Here is a 25,620-nt window from a genome sequence, read left to right on the forward strand (position 1 = left end):
TGCACTTCATGATAATGGTTAATATTATTAGTTCTATTGCCAATACCAGTTAGTTTTTCGTCAAATTCTGGGCTAACTTTTTAGTCTCTTAGTATTTCACACATTGAGGCACCTCATTTAACCAAGCCTGTGGCATTTGTCGTGTCGTCTTAATTTATATGCAAGCTTCTGGCCGTGGTTATCTGCAAAAAATTAGAATTTTTTGTCTTATTTTGTAACGCGTCTTAATGTATTTTTCCTTAGTGTTCCATTCCTGGCGATGTTCCATTTGCATGCCTTAACCTACTAGCGATTTCAAAATTTTAAGTTCTGTTTCCCATTTTCTCTCATGGACATTTACTGTGGTTAGATTCAGCCTGAATACGGTGTTAACAGTGCAAAAGTGCATGTTTTTTAGGCTTACTCTTTCGGTAACATTTGCACAGAAGAGTGTTCGGTAAGAGCACGGACAAGCGTAGTATAGGCAGTCTCTTCAGTAGATCTGTTGACTGTGTGTTCTCCCAATGAAACATAATCTTCAGTTCGCTTTCCCCACATCATTCTACATGTTCCTTCCAACTGAAGTTGTTCAAAATTGTAGTTATTTAGCTGAATTTGCAGCCTTCAGATCTGTTAATTTATCGTGTAAGTGAAGTTCAAGGGATTCATATAATCATTAATGTGTATGACCTCAGGCTTTTCTCTATTTAGGGTCAACTGCCAATTTTCGCCCCAGATGTGCAATTTGTTTTGATGTTCTGATTATTTTACTAGACGATACACGACAGCATCTACTCACATTCTCCTAAGTAGTTCATATAGATGAGGAACAGTAGAGACCTGTAACACTATCTTGGGGAACGCCAGAAATCAGTTCCGTTTCTGACTTAACGTCAGTTTCTATCAACAGTGGCCTCTGACAGGAAACCACTAATTCAGTCATAAGTGAAAAGATATTCCATAAGCACGTAATTTCACTAAAAGTCGCTTGTATGGCACAATGTCAAAAGCCTTCTGGAAATCTAGGAATACAGACACAATTTCAAATTGCTTGTCAATAGCACTAACCCATTTTGTGTGTAAAGAGGTGGTCGGCCGAAAAGGACGAGCTTTTCTAAATACGTGTTGACTATTGATACACCGTTCTCTTAGAGGTAATTCATAAACTTCGAACACAATGTTCCAAATTCGTGCTGCATATCGATGTTAATAAGGCGCCTGTAAAATAGTGGATTACTCCTACCTTTCTTGAACATTATGTCGAACGACCGGCTGGGTACGATTAAGTATGGAGCTATTGCATCATAGTCTGAAAGGAACCTAATTGGTGTACAGTATAGACCGGAGCGATTTTCGGTTTCCAAATTCAGGATAAGCTGAATTTAATGATATTCCATTCGTGGAACTGGATGTACTGCGCGAAAGTTAAAAACGGTTGTTTGAATTTACCTTAGGTTACGCTATAAATTTTCTTTGAAGCATTCGGCAGTGCCTAAGTTATGTAGAGGCCATCAGACACCGTTCGCCATGCGCGAACAAGTTACGGTACAACTAGATGGTTAGCAGAATGTGTGCTATCCCCGCCGTCTTATCTAGCCAGTGGGTGATGCCTACGGCTACTCTGCAAGAGCCTAACGGGCCACTTCGGATTTGTGGCGATTTTAAGTCTACCATTAATGTCAAAGGAAATGTTGATCAGTGCCAAATCGCTAGGCAAGAGGGTTTGTTAGCTTAATTGGCTGGTCGTTAGTATTTTTCAAAACTTTGACGCATATTTTGTTTGCCTGTTGATGAGCACAAGTTTGATTAATAGGCCATTCGGCATGTACAGCTATGTCAGAGGGAACATTGAGCCTTTAAGAACAAAGGCACTGGAATATTGCCCTTCGAGTAACACTAGAGATTGCCCACTTCATCTAGTGCTGACTGAGTAGACAGCTTGGTGACATCAATGCTTCTAAAGAGCGAAGTGTAGGATTTAGCTCTACTTATTTTATCCTGTACTACAAGCTAACTATACTATGCATCGACGTGCAACTACAGCATCTGGCATTCAATCCCACCTGAAGTTCCGCTCAACAGCAAGCATAGGATAAAACAAAATTCTTCGAACATTTGAAGGGGAAGATACCTACATCTATATTCCGCAGGCCACATGGCGGTGTGGCGGAGGGTACCTTGAGTACCTTTATCGGTTCTCCCTTCTATTCCAGTCTCGTATTCTTCGTGTGAAGAAAGATCGTCGGCATGCCTCTGTGTGGGCTCTAATCACTGATTTTCTCTGTCTCATCGCGAGATATAATTAGGAGGGAGCAATATACTGCTACACTCCTCGGTCAAGGTACGTTCTCGAAACTTCAACAAAAGCCCGTACCGAGCTACTCAGCGTCTCTTGCAGTCTTCCACTGGAGTCTGTCATCTCCGTAACGCTTCTGCGATTACTAAATCATCCTGTAACGAAGCGCGCTGCTCTCCGTTGGGTCTTCCCTACCTCTTCTATCAACCCTGTCTGGTACGGATCCCACACTGATGAGCAGTGTTCAAGCAATGGGTGAACAAGTGTACTGTAACTTACTTCCTTTGTTTTCCGACTTCATTTCCTTAGGATTCTTCCAATGAATCTGTCTGGCATCTGCCTTACCGACGATTAATTTTACATGGTCATTCCAATTTAAATCACTCCTAATTCCTACTCCCAGATAATTTATGGAATTAACTGCTGCCAGTCGCTGACTTGATATATTGCAGCTAAATGATAATTATCTATCTTTCTATGTATTCACAGCACATCACACTCGTCTACATGGAGATCAAATTGCCACTCCATGCATCAATTCGTTGCAGATCCTCCCGCATTTCATTAATTTTTCCATTATTAGAACCTCTAGATATAAATCATCCCCTAAAAGCCTCAGTGAACTTCCGATGTTATCCACAGGGTCATTTATACACTCCTGGAAATGGAAAAAAGAACACATTGACACCGGTGTGTCAGACCCACCATACTTGCTCCTAACACTGCGAGAGGGCTGTACAAGCAATGATCACACGCACGGCACAGCGGACACACCAGGAACCGCGGTGTTGGCCGTCGAATGGCGCTAGCTGCGCAGCATTTGTGCACCGCCGCCGTCAGTGTCAGCCAGTTTGCCGTGGCATACGGAGCTCCATCGCAGTCTTTAACACTGGTAGCATGCCGCGACAGCGTGGACGTGAACCGTATGTGCAGTTGACGGACTTTGAGCGAGGCCGTATAGTGGGCATGCGGGAGGCCGGGTGGACGTACCGCCGAATTGCTCAACACGTGGGGCGTGAGGTCTCCACAGTACATCGATGTTGTCGCCAGTGGTCGGCGGAAGGTGCACGTGCCCGTCGACCTGGGACCGGACCGCAGTGACGCACGGATGCACGCCAAGACCGTAGGATCCTACGCAGTGCCGTAGGGGACCGCACCGCCACTTCCCAGCAAATTAGGGACACTGTTGCTCCTGGGGTATCGGCGAGGACCATTCGCAACCGTCTCCATGACGCTGGGCTACGGTCCCGCACCCCGTTAGGCCGTCTTCCGCTCACGCCCCAACATCGTGCAGCCCGCCTCCAGTGGTGTCGCGACAGGCGTGAATGGAGGGGCGAATGGAGACGTGTCGTCTTCAGCGATGAGAGTCGCTTCTGCCTTGGTGCCAATGATGGTCGTATGCATGTTTGGCGCCGTGCAGGTGAGCGCCACAATCAGGACTGCATACGACCGAGGCACACAGGGCCAACACCCGGCATCATGGTGTGGGGAGCGATCTCCTAGACTGGCCGTACACCACTGGTGATCGTCGAGGGGACACTGAATAGTGCACGGTACATCAAAACCGTCATCGAACCCATCGTTCTACCATTCCTAGACCGGCAAGGGAACTTGCTGTTCCAACAGGACAATGCACGTCCGCATGTATCCCGTGCCACCCAACGTGCTCTAGAAGGTGTAAGTCAACTACCCTGGCCAGCAAGATCTCCGGATGTGTCCCCCATTGAGCATGTTTGGGACTGGATGAAGCGTCGTCTCGCGCGGTCTGCACGTCCAGCACGAACGCTGGTCCAACTGAGGCGCCAGGTGGAAATGGCATGGCAAGCCGTTCCACAGGACTACATCCAGCATCTCTACGATCGTCTCCATGGGAGAATAGCAGCCTGCATTGCTGCGAAAGGTGGATATACACTGTACTAGTGCCGACATTGTGCATGCTCTGTTGCCTGTGTCTATGTGCCTGTGGTTCTGTCAGTGTGATCATGTGATGCATCTGGCCCCAGGAATGTGTCAATAAAGTTTCCCCTTCCTGGGACAATGAATTCACGGTGTTCTTATTTCAATTTCCAGGAGTGTATATATTTTGAATAGCAAAGGTCCTAAGACACTCCCCTGCGGCACACCTGAAATCACTCTTACATCGGAAGGCTTTTCTCCATTGAGAATGACGTGCTGCGCTCTGTTATCTAGGAACTCTTCAATCCCATCACACTATTGGTCTGATAGTGCATATGCTCTTACTTTGTTCATTAAACGACTCTGGGGAACTGTATCAAACGCCTTGCGGAAGCCTAGAAACACGGCATCTACCTGTGAACCCGTATCTATGGCTATCTGAGTCTCGTGGACGAACAGCGCGAGCTGGGTTTCACACGATCGTCTTTTTCGAAACCCCTGCTGATTCCTACAAAGTAGATTTCTAGTCTCCAGAAAAGTCATTATTCTCGAACATAATAAGTGTTCCAAAATTCTACAACTGATCGACGTTAGAGATATAGGTCTATAGTTCTGCACATCTGTTCGACGTCCCTTCTTAAAAACTGGATGACCTGTGCCCTTTTCCAGTCTTTTGGAACGCTACGCTCTTAAAGAGACCTACGGTACACCGCTGCAAGAAGGGGGGCAAGTTTCTTTGCGTACTCTGTAAAATCGAACTAGTATCCCATCAGGTCTAGCTGCCTTTCCTCTTTTGAGCGATTTCGTTTTTCCATCTCTGTCATCTATTTCGATATATACCATTTTGTCATCTGTGCGACAATCTAGTGAAGGAATTACAGTGCAGTCTTCCTCTGTCAAACAGCTTTGGAAAAAGACATTTAGTATTTCGGCCTTCAGTTTGTCATACTCTGTTTGAGTACCATTTTGGTCACCGTGTGTCTAGACATTTTGTTCTGATCCACCTACCGCTTTAACATACGACCTAAATTTCTTAGGATTTTCTGCCAAGTCAGTACGTAGAACTTTACTTTCGAATTCATTGAACTCCTCTCGCATAGCCCTCCTCCCACTAAATTTCGCTTCGTGTAATTTTTGTTCGTCTGCAAGGCTTCGGCTATGTTTATTTGCTGTGAAGTTCCCTTTGATTCCGTAGCAGTTTTCTAACTCGTTTTTTACCACGGTGGCTCTTTTCCATCTCTGCCAATCTTGCTTGGCACATACTCATCTAATGTATATTGTACGATGGTTTTGAACTTTGTCCACTGATCCTCAACGCTATCTCTACTTCAGATAAAACTTTTGTGTAGAGCCGTCAAGTACTCTGAAATCTGCTTTCACTTCTGCTAAACAGGAAAACCGTCCTTTTTTAATATTTCTATTTACGGCTGAAATCAACGATGCAGTAACAGCTTTACGATCGCTGTTCTGCGTTAACTGTTTCAAATCGTTCCGGTCTGTTTGTCACCAGAAGGTCTAATGTTATCGCCACGAGTCGGTTCTCTGCTTAACTGCTCAAAGTTTTCAGATAATGCAGTTAAAAAAAAATTCCACTGGATTCTTTGTCCCTGCCACCCGTTATAAAAGTTTCTCCCAGTATATATACAGCAAATTAAATTCTCCACCCAAAACTATAAAATGTTGGGGAAATATGCTCGAAATATTTTCCTTCCGATGTTCTACCCCAGCAGCTGCTTAGCCAGGGGGCCTGTGGAGACATCCCATTACCATGTTTGAGCCTGCTCTAACCGTGACCTTCACCCAAATTATTTCATGTTTATGATCGCCGTCAATTTCCTTCGATACTACAGCACTTTCCACTATAAACGTCCATCCCCCTTCACTGTCCAGCATCTCTGCGGTATACATTCTAATCGGAGTTTAGAATGTAGTTACTATCTGCATATAGTTTCAGCCAACTTTCCGTCCCTAGTACTATGTGGGCATTGTGACCGTTTATTAATGAGCAGTTCTGGGACCTTTCTATATACGCTCCAGCAGTTTACTATTACCACATTAATATCGTCATTCCCTGTTGAGTTTTGCGCACTGCTACCTTCTCGCGTCTCAGGTGGTGTCTTGTCAGGCCTAGGGAGGGAATTCTCTAACCTAAAAAACCCACATGTGCACTCCACACGGACTCGGCTACACTTGTAGCTGCTTCCTGCGTGTAGTGCACTCCTGACCTATTCAGGGGGACCCTACATTTCTCCACCCGATAGCGGAGGTCGAGAAATTTGCGCCCCAGATCTCCGCAGAATCTTCTGAGCCTCTGGTTTAAGCCTTCCACTCGGCTCCAAACCAGAGGACCGCGATCGGTTCTGGGAATGAAACTACAAAGAGTTAGCTAAGATTCCACCCCGCGAGCGAGGCTTTCCGCTTTCACCAACTCCGCCAACCTCTTGTAGGAACTGATGACCTCTGAACCCAGACGGCAGGAGCCGGCATGTGCAACAATTTGCAGTCGGGTGCACCCAGTGCTCTCTCGCCGGCGGGAGGGCCTCCTCCACATCTCGGATGAGACCCCCTGGCAAGCAGTCAGAGTGAACACTGGCCTTCTTCCCCGACCTTTCCGCTATCTCCCTAAGGGGTTCCATCACCCGCCTAACATTGGAGCTCCCAATCACCAATAAACCCCTCCCCCGTGTGCCTGCTCGGACCTTGCTGAAGGAGCGGCCACATGTCCATTCACAGGCAGAGCAGGCAATGCCATACGGCAAGCCTCCACATTGACGCTCCGCCTCGTGCGACGCGAACGCCGTTGAACCCGCCACTCCCCTTGGGGAGAGGGTGGCTCAACTGCGCCCGGTACCCGTCAAGATGTCTCGACAGCAGGGACAGTGGGTGAAGCATGTAACACCTGGGGTGTACCATGCGACGCACCAGACTCCCCGCTGCCGCTACACTTAGAGGCAGCAGCCTGAAGACGGCTGACCGCGGCCATAAGCACGTACCACTGTTCGCGAACAGTGGCCAGCTCCTCCTGCGTCCGTACACAGCAGTCAATCCTAAGACATTAACAATTTACTGTAGAGAGTTAAGTAAACTTTTAACTAGACTAATTCATCAAAGGCGGCTGATAGCTGACTAAACTGTGGTTACTAGCCACTTCTTGTAGATAACAATGCAAACAAGCAGTCTCTAGAGTTCAATCAAAACAAACACGAAATCTATGGAGCACTATTACTAGTACTCGAAAATCAAAGCGTCCTAAAAGCGAAAAAGGAAAAAGTGACATGTAAGGTAAACACAGTTAATACTTAAATTAATATAGCTTGCTGTACAGGAGATGTGAAGCAGACGGCAGTCTATCTGCTGAGTATAATATACGGAGCACGTCTCATTTGTATCAAGCAGGCACAGTCCATGTTTGCGTAATTATTTATGCTGCAGATAAGTGCTTGACAAACGTTACTGAGTCAACATGTTCTATACGTTAAGAATGTGTTGCACTCCCGCTTCCACCGCTCTGAAATATGATCATTAATTAATTGAATAAATAGGCAATACATTAAGAATGACATGTATGAAACATGCTTCATCGCCATCATAAACAATGATTAAAGAAAGAATGACGTTAAAGTGTTGGAAACACAGCCAGACAAATGTTTGCAGATTACTTGTTTTGTATCAAAACTATGACGCTGAAAATGTTCGGTGACTGATATTCGACGGATGTATAGGAGTGAGCTGAATTATCCTAAGACATCCACTAGGTATTTATTTGTAATTGGTGACGAAATATTCCGAATTCTTGCGTAATGAGGAGCAGTTAGTTGGAAAATTTGACTTCCCGACTGCAAGGTTTGTACGAGTAAATTATATGCACATTATTTACATCTTGGTAAACCTCCTCCTTCTTGCCTTAGCCTCTGCTACAGAACTGACAGAACGTTCGTTCTCGATCTGACAGATAGCCAACCAGAATTTGAAAACTAATTTTCTGAATAACTAATCCTACTTGAGATGAGTTTTCAAATATTTAGTAAAAAAAATTGTCGTGTAACGAAAAGTTAGGTTAGGCTGAGAGATTCCATAACAATATGAAACGTCGTAGTCATGATTTATGGAAGAAGTATTAACGTAATGATGCCACAGTAGCTATCTGCTACTGTGCCTGCTGCCATTATTCAAAATCTCGTTGTAAAAGTATATTTAAAGTCAAATGTTTACCTCTAATTGAAAACGACAGCAGCGAGTTCAAGTAAAGGAATCCTACGAAACCATTAATTTGGTTCTGCAGCGCTGTCTAGGTACAACAGTAGACTTGCATAGTCAATGATTATATAGTTTACCTATCTTTGCTAGGCGCATTTCTGTCGCTTATTTGTATAAGTTTCTGAACGGTGGAGTAGAAACAATGGAAACATCGGATGTTCGCCTTACGGAGATTTTTTTGGATATAGGGTGGAGCCCGTGCACGTCCACACTGGCATGACTGCCAACACAAATGGTCTACTGCCATCTCTGCGTATTAGTTCTCACTAAAAGAAATCTTCGCAGGATGTGGGTACTGGGATGTTTGCGTACGTATGTTACGATGAAGCATTAATACGCGTTCATCTGTAGATTGCGTCGAAAGTTGAACGAATGTTAGTGGCTTTGAAACGTCCCCTCAGAAAAGTTAATGAATTACTGTACTGATAAACCTACGTTATTTGATTTTCAAACAGCTGAGCAGAACTGAAAGTACTGTGAAACGTCCCCTTTGAACAATTATACATGACTGTGCTTAAACTGACACACAATATTTTGTTAGCGCAACGCAATCTGACTTTCAAAATTCCCTACAAAAGAATGGCCCTGATTAACAATAAACTATACCTTTCACAAATCACTTATCTCACAAAAATCTTCGCTGCTCAAGCTACTGCAATACAGCGAGCGCCACTACTGCCAGCTAAATAAATGATTCAAACTATGGAAGGCACTAACTACTGATAAGCATAGTTAGCAAATGAAAGATTTTGATGGAGAACAATCAATGTATTTACCTTAATTGTGTTCAAAAGTCATATATTATCAGTCTATGATATCCAATATTACAGATTCACTGTCTCTGTCCAGATCATCCGCTCTCAACTCCATTCCACTCCCCACATCCACCACTGCTGGCGGCTCACATCCAACTGCGCAACGCTACTCGCTGTTAACAGCCAACTGCCCAACACTACAATAGCATACATATACTTCAACAATGCAAACCAGCAACAGACTGCACACAGCACAGCCAGTGATTCTCATACAGAGCGCTACGTGGCGTTATCAATCAAAAACCTAAACGGCCTACTTACAGTTTGGACAGAGGAAAAAGTCCAAAGAACCAAGAGAAAAACAGCTGAGATAGTAGTCTCCTGTGATAAGAGCAGTAGCGGATGGCTTGCTATCTGCAACAGATCATGCAACAGGCGTGGGGGCGAGGGAGAGTTTTTTTTGAATACTTCCTCGATGGGTTCAAGGTGGTATTCATTGTGAAGACACACGATGCGAGTGTACCGTGGTGCGCTGCTAATGATGCGTAGCACTTCGTTTGAATGATGTGCAGGCGGCGCAGGCGTGTATGAAGAGACGTATCTGACAGGAGCTGCGTACGTCACCAGAGGTCTAATTAGTGTCATGTACATGGACCTCGACACCCTCCAATTCAGTGTACTTTCCCTGTTGAGCATTGGGTAGAGTTGTTGGAGCCTCGTGTGCACTGTGTTGGCAACGTGTTCAGTAAGGTCCCTCCGTGTATGTTCGCGGCCCAGCCAGACAGGTATCCATCTTCCTTCCGGAGGTGCATTGGGCGTTACCTGTCGTCAGCGTTTGTTAGCTCAGTATTGCCTGCATGTGATCAGACCCCCTGCAGGTCCGGGGTAAGAATAGGCCCGAGGTATTCCTGCCTGTCGTAAGAGGCGACTAAAAGGAGTTTCAACCATTTTGGCCTTCCATGTGATGGTCCCCCTTGGGGTTTGACCTCCATTTTTCAAAATTCTACAGAAGTAAAAGCATTTTGGGGAAGGACACCTTACGTGGTGTACCACTGGTCCTAAGTGCACTAACACCTTGGCACTCAGCATTGTACCGGCGTTGTAACCATACCCACTTCTCCTCAAATTGGGCCTAAACGCCTGATGGGTTGTCCTAGTTACGCCCATTGTGCGTCTCCATCTGCACCAGCGATCATGATGGACTTTCCATGGCACCAGAAATCCAGCACGGTAGCCAGCCCGTTGTGGTGGGGTCGTCATGTACCCTCTAGGTTGTAGCCCCCTGACAACACAGGGATCGTACTGCCGATACCTGAGCTGCACCCTCCCCACGTCAGCCAAGGAGTAGATGCCCATCTCCTTGGGGCATCAGGACTCCCGGCAACGGTCATCCTGCCAAGTGGCCCTTGCTGAGGCTCGGTGGCGCCCGTGGGGAGAGCCCCTGGTCGGAGTGAGTGGTATCGGGGCGGACGTTTCGCAGATGAAACATCAACACGTATCAGGTCGCTCTGCGGCCGAGTCTTTCAAAAGAAAAGGTACCGTTTCTAGTTCTGGTTATCCTGCTCTTTCCCCCTTGGCCACTCCCAGGGAGGAGGGACAGGCCCGCCGGCTTGGGGCGAAATACTTACCCCGCTATTTGGTCTGTTCTCGAACCGATGGGGGGACGTTCGCCACCTCCAAGCCCATGTTCTTTGTTAAGCACATTGAGGACATCTTCGGGGAAATTGAGGCTCTCAGCAAGATGCGTTCAGGGTCCGTTCTTATCAGGACCACCTCCGCCACACAGTCGGCAGTGCTCCAGGCGTGCGACCGCCTAGGGGACATCCCAGTGTCCATTGTCCCGCATCTGGCACTAAATAGGACGCAGGGGGTTATTTTTCATCGTGACCTCCTGCTACAATCTGATGAGGAGCTCACGGCCAACCTGGAGCGCCGAGGCTTGCATTTCGTCCGGCGAGTCCAGTGCGGCCCCAAAGACCGTCGCATCGACACCGGGGCCTTTATCCTCGCCTTCGAGGGGGACGTTCTCCCAGAGAAGGTAAAGGTGATGTGCTACCGGTGCGACGTGCGACCTTACGTCCCACCTCCTATGTGCTGTTTTCGGTGTTCGTGCTTTGGGCACATGTCGTAACAGTGTGAGGCTGAGCCCCTTTGTGGCGATTGCGGACGTCCTCTTTGTGAGGAACATACATGCACCCCACCACCTCGGTGCATTAATTGCCCTGGCCTCCACTCGCCTAGATCCTCAGACTGCCGCCCCCTCTGCCCCAGGGGCCACCCTTCCTCCTCCTCCTCCTCCTCCTCTCCCCCTGCCACCTGAGAAGAGATTCTCTTCTCAGGCATCTATTGGGGAAACGTTCCGGACTCCAGCTTCCGAGGTCCGGCGTTCCAAAACGGACCCCGCGCGTGAGGACCTTCTTCGGGTCCAGCCCACCATCCCTGTGCCTCCTCGGCCTTCCAAGAAGGCCTCAAAGAAGAAGTTTCTATCCCCCTCTCCACCCCGGCGCGTTTCGTCTGACGCTCCATCCGTGAGTCGCTGCTCCCGGCCGTCCTCAGTTTCGCCGGGACGCTCTGCTGCCAGGCGCTCAGCTGGCCTCTCGTCGACAATTGATGCTGCCCCTCCTGCACAACCAGGGACAGCGGCCGCAGCTGGCGACGAGTCGATGGAACCAGATCCGCCTCCCGTCGGTTGTAGCGTTGTTCCCTCACAACCTGGCTCTCTGCAGCCGTCGAGGTGACCAGCTCTTCCCCCGTCTCGTTCCCCCAACTTTTTGACTAGCGATGGCGTTGTTTCATTGGAACATAAGAGGTATTCGATCTAATCGGGAGGAATTACAACTGCTCCTCCGCCTGCACTGTCCGCTCCTCCTTGGTCTCCAGGAAACAAAGTTGCGCCCGACTGACTGTATTGCCTTTACCCACTATACCTCGGAGCGGTATGACCTCACCCCTGTGGACGGTACCCCAGCTCATGGTGGGGTCATGTTGCTCGTTCGGGATGATGTCTATTACCGTCCCATCCAATTGACCACCCCACTCCAAGCAATAGCTGTCCGCATTACTATTTCTGCTGTTACTTTTTCAGTTTGTACCATCTACACTCAACCGTCATCTGCTGTTAGTCGGGCTGACATGATGCACCTGATCGTTCAGCTTCCCCCGCCGTTTTTATTGTTTGGCGACTTGAATGCCCATCATCCCCTTTGGGGCTCTCCTGCATCCTGTCAAAGAGGCTCACTCTTGGCGGATGTCTTCAACCATCTCAATCTTGTCTGCCTCAATACCGGCGCCCCGACTTTCCTCTCGGACTCTACTCATACCTACTCCCACTTGGACCTCTCGATCTGTTGTACCACTCTTGCCCGTCGGTTCGAGTGGTATGTCCTTTCTGACACCTGTTCGAGCGACCACTTCCCCTGTGTCGTGCGTCTCCTGCACAACACCCCACCTCACGTCCTTCGCGCTGGAACATACCGAAAGCTGACTGGGGACTTTACTCCTCCCTGGCGACCTTTCCGGACCACGATTTTCCCAGTTGTGACAGTCAGGTCGAATACCTCATGGCTGTTATCAATGCTGCCGAACGTTCCATTCCTCGTACTACCTCTTCTTCACGTCGCGTTTCCGTCCCCTGGTGGAACGAGGCTTGTAGGGACGCTATCCGTGCTCAACGACGTGCTTTACGCACCTTTCGCCGCCATCCTACGTTGGCGAATTGTATTGAATACAAACGACTCCGAGCGCAATGCCGTAGAGTCATCAAAGACAGCAAAAAAGCTTGTTGGGCCTCTTTCACCAGCTCCTTTAACAGTTTTACTCCCTCTTACGTCGTTTGGGGTGGCCTGCGCCGGCTGTCGGGCATTAAGGCCCACTCCTCGGTACCTGGCCCGACCTCAGGTAATGAGGTCCTTGTTGATCCTGTGGCTGTCTCCAACGCCTTTGGCCGCTTTTTCGCGGAGGTTTCAAGCTCCGCCCATTACCACCCTGCCTTCCTTCCCAGGAAAGAGGCTGAAGAGGCTCGGCGACCTTCCTTCCACTCGCAGAATCTGGAAACTTATAATGCCCCCTTTACTATGCGGGAACTCGAACGTGCGCTTGCACTGTCCCGGTCCTCTACTCCGGGGCCAGATGCCATTCACGTTCAGATGCTGGCACAACTTTCTCCGGCGGGCAAAAGCTTCTTTCTTCGTACCTACAATCGCGTCTGGACCGAAGGTAAGGTCCCCATGCGTTGGCGTGACGCAGTCGTTGTTCCTATACCCAAACCGGGGAAGGATAGACACCTTCCTTGTAGTTACCGCCCCATTTCTCTTACAAGCTGTGTCTGTAAGGTGATGGAGCGCATGGTTAATGCTCGGTTAGTCTGGATTCTTGAATCTCGACGGCTACTTACTAATGTCCAATGCGGCTTTCGTCGCCGCCGCTCCGCTGTTGACCACCTTGTGACCTTGTCGACATTCATCATGAACGCCTTTTTGCGAAGGCGCCAAACGGTAGCCGTGTTCTTCGACTTGGAGAAGGCTTATGATACCTGTTGGAGAGGAGGTATCCTCCGCACTATGCACAGGTGGGGCCTACGAGGTCGCCTGCCCCTTTTTATTGATTCCTTTTTAACGGATCGAAAGTTTAGGGTACGTGTGGGTTCCGTATTGTCCGACGTCTTCCTCCAGGAGAACGGAGTGCCTCAGGGCTCCGTCTTGAGCGTAGCCCTTTTTGCCATCGCGATCAATCCAATTATGGATTGTATTCCACCTAACGTCTCAGGCTCTCTCTTTGTCGATGACTTCGCGATCTACTGCAGTGCCCAGAGAACATGCCTCCTGGAGCGCTGCCTTCAGCGTTGTCTAGCCAGCCTCTACTCATGGAAAGTGGCAAATGGCTGCCGGTTCTCTGAAGAGAAGACGGTTTGTATCAACTTTTGGCGATATAAAGCGTTCCTTCCGCCATCCTTACATCTCGGTCCTGTTGTTCTCCCATTCGTGGAAACTAAGTTTCTAGGGCTCACATTGGACAGGAAACTGTGTTGGTCTCCACATGTCTCTTACTTGGCGGCCCGTTGTACACGTTGCCTTAATGTCCTCAGAGTTCTTAGCGGTTCATCTTGGGGAGCGGATCGCACTGTCCTGCTTCGCTTGTATCGGTCCATTGTCAGATCGAAGCTGGATTATGGGAGCTTCGTCTACTCGTCCGCTCGGCCATCCCTCCTACGCCGGTTCAACTCCATCCACCATCGGGGGATACGTCTTGCGACCAGAGCCTTCTACACTAGTCCTGTCGAGGGTCTTTATGCTGAAGCTGCCGAATTACCATTGACCTACCGGCGCGACGTACTGCTGTGTCGGTATGCCTGCCGGCTGTTGTCTATGCTCGACCACCCCTCTTACCAGTCCTTCTTCGCCGATTCTCTCGACCGTCAGTACGGGTTGTACGTGTCTGCCCTGCTGCCCCCAGGAGTCCGCTTCCGTCGCCTGCTTCGACAATTGGATTTTGCCCTCCCTGCCACCTTCAGAGAGGGTGAGAGCCCGACACCACCTTGGCTCCGGGCTCCGGTTAATATTTATCTCGACCTCAGCTCCCTCCCGAAGGAGGGTACTCCGGCTGCAGTGTATTGCTCACAGTTTGTCGAACTTCGTGCTCGACTTGCCGGTCACACCTTTATTTACACCGATAGCTCCAAAACTGACGATGGTGTCGGTTGTGTCTTTGTCGTCGGGGCCGCCACCTTTAAATACCGGCTCTTCGACCAATGTTAGAGCTTTACAGCCGAGATTTTTGCTCTCCATCAGGCCGTTTAGTATGCCCGCCGCCACCGCCATTCATCGTATGTACTTTGCTCTGACTCACTCAGTGCTCTTCAGAGCCTTGGAGCTCCCAATCCGGTCCATCCCTTGATTCAACGGATACAGCAGTCCCTCCATTGTTTCGCTGATAATGGTGGTTCTGTCAGCTTTCTGTGGGTTCCTGGACATGTAGGAGTGCCTGGGAATGAGGCTGCGGATGCTGCAGCCAAGGCTGCAGTCCTCCTGCCTCGGCCAGCCTCCCATTGTGTCCCATCATCTGACGTTCGTGAGGATGTATGTAAGAGGCTTGTGTCGTTGTGGTGGGATGCTTGGTCATCCCTCCAAGGAAACAAGCTCCGGGCAGTTAAACCGCTCCCAACTGCTTGGACAACCTCCTCCCGACCATCTCGGCGAGAGGAGGTCCTTCTGACCAGGTTGCGGATTGGGCATTGCCGGTTTAGCCACCGCTACCTGCTCTCCGGTGACACAGCCCCGCAGTGCCCTTGTGGTCAGGCATTAACAGTGCGCCATGTTTTATTGTCGAGTCCCCGTTTTAGTCAATTTCGTGTTGTCCTGTCCCTGCCATCTACTTTACCAGATGTTTTAGCTGATGACGCTCGAGCAGCTGCTCGTATTCTGCGTTTTATAACTTTAACTGGTTTGTCCAAAGACATCTAACCTTTTTACTTATTTTATCTGCATCTTTGTCAGGTCCTTCTGGTGTCCCCCCCCCCCCCCCCCCCATCCCCTTGAGTTTTACTAGATTCCATGTGCTCTAACAACAGTGACTGGGCGCTAATGACCTCAGCAGTTGAGCGCCCTTAAACCCTAACAAAAAAAGATGCATGTGATCAGAACTGATGCTGCACTTGTCGACCTTCACTTTAATACGCCTTCGTTCCAACCAACACTCCGCAATTTTGAGTGCCATCTGCATTCGTGAATTTCCTAGACTGTTTCCAAGCATGTCTGTCATCCATGAAGATGGACAGGAGATAATCAAAGGTTCAGCAAGATAGGCCTCAGAATCCTTCCCTGGGGTATTCAAGCTTGGATACCATGTTTTGTTGACTTTTCTCGCTCCACATCAGTTGAAACTTACGTTCGTGAGATATGAAAGCATGACACTTACAAGCTAGTCGGGAAAATGAGCATCGCTTAGTTTGCGTATGAGGCCTTTATGCCAGAGACGGTCGAAAGCTTCTCAGATGTCCAGGAAAAAGCCCCTGTAGCTTTTTGTTGTTGTATCAGTGTGTTGTATGTTAAAGTACGCGGAATTGTTTCATTGTTAAGTGGTGATTGCTAAACCCGAATTGATCGGGCCTCAAGGTATCATTGACGATGCAGTGCTAGTGACGCATTTTAGTATTCCCTTCTCGACGATCTTGTTGAGAGAGCACAGCAGACTGACGGGTCTGTAATTTCGTGGGAGTGAGGGCTCTTTCCCCGACTTCCTGAACTTGAGGGCCATGGCCGCCTTCTAAGAGTCAGGGAAGTATTACTGTTGTAAGACGGCATTCGTTATGGATGTAAGGTATTCTACGGTTCTATCCGTGAACTCCTCTAGCACCCGGTTTTAGTGCCATTGGGACCATAGGCTTTCCTAGCATTGGAATGCTTGATACCTCAAGTGATTTTGTTTGTGCTAGTACGTATGATTTCGTTGCGCGTGGCTGGCGAAGTCTTTTAACTTCCTGAACCGTTCAGTGTGGATACTGGGTCTGAAGGAGCCAGATTCGGCATGAAAGACGCTGCAAGTGTTTCGGCCGTAAGCTCTGCCTCCTCCTTCGCGGAGTATGTACGCCCGTCTGGGTCTTTAGTAGGAATGTAGTGTTGCCCCTGGTGAAGTGGCTGGCTAGCTTCCACGCGCCAGGACGTGTCGTATCTAGCCCTGCGGGTTCGACTCCATTGCTCGTTTCTAATGTCTGAATTTTCTCCCGTGCTAGTCCTTGGACTCTGTGAATCTGCAGTGTATACAACGGACGCATGGTTCGCTGTCAGCATCTCCTGAGGCAGTTCCTTAGAGTTTCCCATGGTTTCGTGAGGCATGACATTCGCGGTTTGTTGTGATGAATGGGGAATGGCGTCACAAAATGTATTTTGGACAGCAGTAGTAATACCCTCCACCACCACGTTAGATTGTTCGGTGTTAATTTCATGAGTGTCCGGAATAAGTCTACCAAGCATTTTCTTGAAAAGTTCAAACCGCGCGCTTGTAGTTCAGTATTCTGCGTAGTTCTGTATCCTGGAGTGTTTGTTCCGTGTTAATATCACCTGATTCTCAAGAATTAGCAGCTTTCAGTTGGTTAATACTCGGCAGAAATCCAATTTGCATTTGGATCGCACTTCCTTAACTCTTGAGCAGAAAGTGCATTATACTGCTGCATCCATTTTCAATAAGCTACCACAAGAATTCAAAAATCCTACCTGTAATCTACGCTCTTTCAACTTTAAACGTAAGTTACCTCATGGCTCACATCTATCCTTTCAAGAAGTTCCTTCAAAAATTTAGCTGATTCCGATGTTATATTGTTGTTCGCGTTTACTTTAACTTACGGCTAGTACTTTTTCTGGTTCGTGAACATTTTCTCTGTTACCTTTGTTGTAATTTCATGTACTTACATGTGACTTTGGAGATTTGCTCTTCAACTTCGACCTATGGAGCAACACGTCGAAGACTTCCCACGTGCTGGCCAGCACAGACCCGGGCCTGACGTGTTAGACATAGCCCTCATCGAGGCTATCAGATGCACAATCAGTCTCACAGGTGAAAACTATCTAGACACGAATCACATGCATATATATAATCAAAAATAAGACACCAGTGTCAAAATACCCAGAATAGTGGACAGGGGTCGACAACTTACACCTTCTGCCCGAACTGACAGTTTGAGCTAAAAGTATCCTTTGACAATGGGAATGTTTACCCCAAAATATAATATACTTCTAAAGCCGGAATGTGCATTTCAAAGCAAATTATGCAATAAGAAATGATCAACTGTCCTTACATACAGCCTTGTCAGTAACTTTAGCAAACACTGAAGGCACAGAAATAGGTATAAATTTGTCTACATTATCCCTTTCTCCCCTTTTATAAAGTTGCTTTACTACTGAATACTTCAATCGTTCAGGAAACTGACCATTCCTAAAGCAAAAACTCCTAATACGGCCAAATACAGGGGTAAGGTTACGAGATACCCTGTACAAACTAAATTTGTATTCAGTTCATCAGAAATGCTCAGAAAAAGATCGTTAAATACTGTACATTTGATTTATCAGTAACTGAAATACTTTTACTACGATCTGACTTTACATTCCCACTTCGTTGTGTATGGTATCCTTACCCCTCTAGTCAGCCACCCAGGCTGCCTTTTACTGCCAATATCCTGTCCAGAACGTTATAATGGAAAGCAACTCTGTAAGAGCATGAGAAATGTTGACGAAAGAGTTATATTTGTCATCTATGTTATAGGCAATACATAAATCCTGCCACAGTTGTACCTTAACAGAGTTTTTTGAAACTCTGTATTGCCGTTGGATTAGCTTTCTTACGTAGTTTGTAATTATACATAAGCATTTGAGTATAAAAATCTTTGTTAAAACTCGTGCATCATGGTCTGAAAGGACATTTACCCTTCTAAGAGAATGCTATCTGATAATGAAGAATGAACAAAGTTACTGTCTACGGCTGCGCAAGTGTTGCCCTGCACCCTGCTTGGAAATGTCGGCATCAGATCATATCAGTTTACGAGATTTTCAAACGTCATTTTTGTTCAATATTTTCGACAATTCGCGGCCGTATCAGCAACTGAACAAATATTAATTTTAATAACCAAAAGTATCAGTTGCAATATTTACCTAGATTTACCTAGGTTTCAGTCGGGAAAAACCAACCTTTTTCCGAATAAAAGTAACTGCCGTTTGTCCGTAGTGTACATCGTCAAGCAAAAACTAGATACCCATAAATTATCGTCAGACTGTAAAAACTTACCTGAACCTGCCTTGGCCCCATTTCGCGGCCGCGATGTGGCAGCCACGAGTGCTGTACTGGAACGAGTAAGATCATTAAACATCTCTCATTTGAATACAAGCGACATCTGCTCGTAAACTGCAACTGGATCTGATGCGATGGCAACTTTTCATCGCAATGGCAGGAGGGCACCGTCATTCCGGTGCTCAAACCCAGTAAAGACCCGCTTGATGTGGATAGCTACCGACCTATCAACCTCAGCAAAGTTCTTCGTAAGCTGCTGAAGCGTATGGTGTTCTGGCGGTTGGGTTGGATCCTGCAGTCACGTGGCTTGCTGGCTCCATGTCATGGAGGCTTCCTCCAGGGTCGCTCTACCACTGATAATCTTGTGTCCAGTCTGCCATCCTGATGGTAGCACATGATTGCCGTCTTTTTTTCTTTTACTTACATCGAGCACACGACATGACTAGGCGACATCATATTCTTGCCACATTGTATGAGTGGGGTCTTCGGGGACCACTCTGGATTTTTATCGAAAACTTCCTGTCGCTCCGTACTTTCCGCGTGACTCCCATAATTCCATCCATATCAAGGACGATGGAGTCTCGCACGGCTCTGTATTGCCTCTATTTTTAATGGTCATTAACGGTCTAGCAGCAGCTGTCGGGCCCTCCGTCTCACCTTCTCTGTATGCAGACGACTTCTGCATTTCGTGCTGCTGCTCCAGTATTCTTGTTGCTGAGCGGCGCCTCCAGGGAGCCATCCACAAGGCGCAGTCACGGGCTCTAGCCCACGGCTTCCAGTTTTCAGCCGCAAAGTCGTCTCATGCACTTCCGCCTACGTCGTATCGTTCATTCGGAACCCACACTTTACCTTAATGACGATCCACTCACTATAGTGGAGACATCAATTCCTAGGACTGGTTTTCGACACTCGATTGACTTGGCTACTTAATCTTCGTCAGCTTAAGCAGAAGTGCTGGCAGCACCTCAGTGCCCTCCATTGCCTGAGGAACATCAATTGGGGTGCAGATAGCTCTACGCTGCTGCAGCTCTACAGAGCCCTTGTCCAATCCCGAATTGACTATGGGAGTGTGGTTTATGGTTCGGCAGCGTCTTCAGCATTAGATTCACTCGATCCTGTGCCCCACTAGGGTTCGATTAGTGACTTAGCGACAGGATCTTTTAGGACGAGTCCGGTGACCAGCGTGCTTGTTGAGGTTGGGGTCCCTTCACTGCAGATCAGACGTGCACCACTACTCGCAAGTTACGCAGCACACAGTTCCCCTGAGCATCGGAATTACCGTCTCCTTTTCCAGCCTGTGACAGCCCTTCTCCCGCATCAATGGCCCAGATCGGGGCTAACGATTGCAGTTGGCGTGCGGTCCCTACTCTCCGAACTGGAGTCCTTGATTTTACCAGCTACTTGAGGTCCATTCACGTACACCTCCATGGTGTACACTAGGCCGCGGCTTTGCCTAGACCTTTCACATGGCCCCAAGGACTCAGTGAACCCCACAGCTCTCCACTGAGACTTCCTCCTGATTCTTGACTTGTACAGAGGCCACGAAGTGGTTTAAACCGATGGCTCGATGGCTGATAGTCACATCGGCTTCGCGTATGTCCATGGAGGACATATTGAACAGCATTCCTTGCCAGATTGCTGTAGTGTTCTCACTGCCGAGCTCGTGGCTACATCTCGTGCTCTTGAACACATCCGTTCATGGCCTGGTAAGTCGTTTTTTCTGTGTACTGACTTCTTGAGCAACCTGCAAGCTATCGACCAGTGCTAATCTCGTCATTCTTTGGTAGCAACCATTCAGGATCCATCAATTCTCTGGAACGGAACGGTCCGGTCGTTCAGTGGTGTTTGTCTGGACCTCAGGTCACTTCTGAATCCCAGGCAACGAACTCGCCGACAGGCATAAGCGGAAACCGCTTATGGAGATTGGCTTCTCTGCAACTGACCTGCGTTCAGTACTACACCGCAAGGTTTTGCGGCTTTGGCAGACGAAATGGCATAACCTCAGCATGCACAACAAACTGCGTCCCATTAAGGAGACAACAAATGTGGCAGTCCTCCACGCCAGCCTCTTGCAGGGACTCTGTGGTTCTCTGCCATCTCCGCATTGGCCACGCTTGGGTGACAAGGCTACCTCCTGCCCCGTGATGACCCACCTCTGTGTCAGTGCAGCGCCCGGCTGACAGTGGCCCATATCATGGTGAGCTGTCCACCTTTGCGTGCCCTGCGACGGACTCTTCAGTTACCGGACTCGTTGCCATCAATTTTAGCTGACAACTCCACATCGGCCAATTTAGTTTTACGTTTTATATGTGATGGTGGGTTTTCATACTAGGTAAGCTTAGCGCATGTCCTTTGTCCCTTTGTGTTATCCACTCCATTGCCTTTAGGTTGGATGTTTCAATGTGTTGCAGAGTGGCTGGCTTTACCTTTTTACTCTCGTGGTCGGCCAGCGACGGTCATCTGTGGTCTAGTTTTTACCCCTTCCATCTGTTTCTTGCTTATCAGTCGTTCTCTTCTCCTGTTTTGTCTGGAGTAGTGTTGGTTGTCCTGTCGTTCTTCAGGTTCTTCCTTCCTCCTGTTATATTGTGCTGTACATCTCCTTCTTTCGCTTGTGTGATATTACTGGCAACAAGGGTCTGATGACCTCACAATTTGGTCGCTTCCACCTGACTTCTAAACCAACCAAATCAGCTCCACCCACAATAACTACCTGATCCTACATAACTCCCCTAAGCTGTCAGTCACCTGAGCCAAACCTGCACCAGGCTCTACAATGCTGGTGACTTGGCACTCGCTCCCCAACACTTCCTGCAACTGATAGCCCACATCTCTGCCATGCGAACTGCCTAGCAGCAGAACCTTTCCACCCCCGCCCCCCCAGGGGGTCCAGAACTCTTGTGGATACGTGTAGTGAGCACGGGACCCCGAGCTAATGTGGCCCTCCTTCCTTTCTGGGCTGCATACCTTCCTTTTCCGCATCCTTCCCTCTCCCCCATCTTCGGCGCCCCGCCCCCCTTACCACCGCCTCTTTCCTTCCCTTTCTCCCCCTCTGGGAGTATGTTTTGTGCCTACATCCAGAGATGGACACTCGAAAATGTAACACGTTCTTCGCTTTCTCTGCTTGCAAGTCTTGAGCCTTCCTTTGTCCTTCTCTTTTCCTTACCTCTTCTTTCCTTTTTCTCCGCTGCAGCATTTGGCACATCTCTTCTTTGTTTTTCCCTTTCCCTTTCTCTTTTTTCCTCCCTGAGCGTGTCCGAAGGCCGACCCATGCATTCTCACGTGTAGCCGGTGACGGGGTAACGCGTAATTCCCCACCCCGGGTAGACAGGTAGGACACGTACGTACCCCCTGGTAACGGCCAGGCCCAGGGAGGGGTGATTACCCGAGCTGACACCTTCCGAAAGTGCCGATTGGTCCCTCCATCTGTTTCTTCGGTGGTGTGACCTGAGGTGTGAACAATCACCTAAGGCGGGAGTTCCCTCAGAGGGCCCCCACACAAGGAAGGAGCGCACCATTGGAGACGCCGGTAATAATGGGGGATATTTCCGCAATAGTTTCCTCATCTACCTACTATGTCTGCTCAAACTACGTAAGTTCAGTGAGTCTGAGCCACAGACAGTTCTTCTATCGTTGCCACAGTTCCTTGTAGTGTCTCGGTCGGACGAAGGTCAAGACTTCTCCGCAGTCAACCATTTCATTATTAAGAAAGGTGTCGACGAAATTGTACGTCCTGTAAAGTCTTGTTCCCGTCAACGAAGTGGCACCTTGATGCTAGTAACAGTCAGTGCCCTTCAGGCACAAAAATTGCTGCGTACTTCACTGCTACACACCTTCCCTGTCCGGGTGGAAGCGCACCACACTTTAAATTCATCACTTGGGTCGTGTATACACGCTCCGACGGATTGTCCGACGAAGATATTCAAAACTACCTGTCTGACCAGGGCGTAACGGCTGTTCATAGTCATGAAATGGGTTGACAAGAACATCATTCCAACCCGTACTGTCTTCTTGACATTTGACAGAGTTGAACTCCGATCGAAAACAAAAGCAGGCTATGAGAATTTCCGTTCGCCCTTACATCCCAAACCCTACGTGTTGCTATCGGTGTCAGTGGTTCAATCATACCAGCCAGTCCTGTTCCAATCCGGCCAAATGTGTTACGTGTGGCAAGGATGCCCATGAGGGTGCTTGTCTATCTCCATCCCCCTTGTCGCATCAACTGTATGGGTGCCCACGCTGCTTCCTCTAGCGATTGACTTTTTAAAGACGAAAAGCTCATTCAGGAAATCAGAGTGAAGGGAATGGTGTCGACTTTTGCTGCTCGAAAATTATTCGCCAGTCGAAAGCCCACTGTGCCTCTGTCAGGTAAATACAGCACTGTCCTTGCCGCTCCTCGCCCAACAAAGGAGGCGGCCACGCAAACTTGTGATCTCACCTTTAGTGCTACGTTCAACCTCCCCACTTTCGCCTGCTCACTCTAGGGCGCACCCCTCATCGGGTTCTGCTAAATCTCGAGCCCAAAAGTCAGACACCCGGACTTCCAAAAAGAGCCTACTCGTGAAGATTTTTTACGTACCCCAACTTCACAACCATCGGCTCCTCCTTCATCTAAGCATCCTGTTTCCAAGAAGGCTAGTAAAAAAAAAACCAGGTCCTCTCTGTCTCCGCCACGGCGAGTCTCATCTATAGCACCACCTGGGGGTAGCCGGCCTCGGCCGCCTGCTGTGTTGCAGAGGCGCACTGCTGGCGGCCGATCAAACGGCCAATCGCTGGTGGCAGGAGCTGCTCCTGAACAACCTAAGGATCAGGATCTTCTGCCTTCGGCTGAATTCTGTTCCACGTTGTCGGTCGCAAGCTTTGGGCAGTTGTTGAGTTGACAGCCACCTTTGGTTACACTTTCCATTTTCTGTCCACACTATGTCCATTATCCATTGGAATATCCGCGGCATTCGAGCCCGTCGGGATGAATTGTCCATCCTCTTACGATCCTACTCGCCGGTCATCTTGTCTTCAGGAAACAGTTGCGTCCGCATGACTGCTTTGTTTCCCCCATTTTCAGTCAGTCCGATTTTATCTCCAGTGTGTTGAAGGCACTCCAGCACATGGACTCATGATTCTTCTCCATGATACTCTCCATTATCACCCAATCCCTTTAAACATTTCCTTCCAAGCAGTCGCTGTCAGTCTTTCCGTTTCTGGATACACCTCTCTCTGTACTGTATAGATTCCAACGTCCACACCAATGGCACGAGCTGCGAGCTGATCTCCTCCTTCGTCGGCTTCCGCCCACCTATTTGCTGGTTGGGGACTTCAATGCCCACCACCTGCTTTGGGGATCTCCACATCCTTGTCCGCGTGGCTTGCTATTGATAGAAGTCTTCCACCAAGCAGATCTAGTTTGCCTCAACACTGGGGACCCTACATTTTTGTCTGCCTCCGCGACAAATTTCTCTCATTTGGACCTTGCGGTCGGTTCTTTCCCGCTAGCTCGGCGCTTCGAATGATTCGCTCTTGCTGATACACACTCGAGTGACCACTTTCCATGTGTCCTTAGATTGCAGCCGTAACTGCCATATATGCGCCTGTGACACTGTAAGTTTGCCCAAGCCGATTTTGACACTTTTTTCGTCTCTAGCGACATTCGATGAGTCACTTTCCTAGCGTCGACGATGTGACTCTTATTACAGACGTTATTCTTACAGCTGCGGAGCGTTCAATACCTCGCACTTCCGAATTGCCCCGGCGCCCCCCAGTTCCTTGGTGGAACGAGGCATGCCGTGACGCAATACGTGAGCGGCGACGTGCTCCACGCGTTTTCAGACCCATATTACTTTCGCCAACTGTATCCGCTGTAAGCAGTTCCGTGCGCGATGCCGTCGCGTCATCCGCGATAGCAAGAAGGGAAGCTGGGACTTCTTTACTAGCTCATTTAACACCTTCACTCCCTCCCCGGAAGTCTGGAGTCGGATTCGACGGTTGTCTGGCACGCCTAGTTTCTCCTCGGTCTCTGGGCTCACTGTCGCGCATGATACATTAGTGGACCCCGTCGCAATTTCTAACTCATTGGGTCAACATTTTGCTGAGATTTCAAGCTCTTCAAATTACCCGCCAGCGTTTCTCCCGAAGAAACGTGCAGCGGAAGTGCGACATTTTGCTTTCTCCTCTCAAAATCGCGAAAGCTACAATACTGTTTTCTCCATGCGGGAACTCCAACATGCACTCTCTTCTTCTCGCTCCTCCTCCCCAGGACCGGATGGTATCCACATCCAAATGTTGCTGCATTTATCAACCCATAGTCTGCGTTACCTCCTTCGCATTTATAATCGAGTTTTGACCGACAGTACTTTTCCCCGACGATGGCGGGAAGCTATCGTCGTTCCTGTTCCGGAACCTGGAAAGGACAAACATCTCCCCTCTAGCTATCGCCCCATTGCTCTCACTAGTAGTGTATGTAAGGTTTTGGAGCGCATGGTGAATTGCCGTTTGCCTTGGAGGCTGGAGTCCCGCAGTCTTTTAACACCTGCCCAATGCGGTTTCCGAAAGCATCGTTCTGCACTTAAACATCTTGTTGCTCTCTCCATTTATATCAAGAACAATTTTCTCCGGAAACGCCAAACAGTTGCAATATTTTTTGATCTGGAGAGAGCATACGATACCTGTTGG

This window comes from Schistocerca serialis, chromosome 8, assembly GCF_023864345.2.
Source record: "Schistocerca serialis cubense isolate TAMUIC-IGC-003099 chromosome 8, iqSchSeri2.2, whole genome shotgun sequence".
In the NCBI taxonomy this organism is placed as follows: domain Eukaryota; kingdom Metazoa; phylum Arthropoda; class Insecta; order Orthoptera; family Acrididae; genus Schistocerca; species Schistocerca serialis.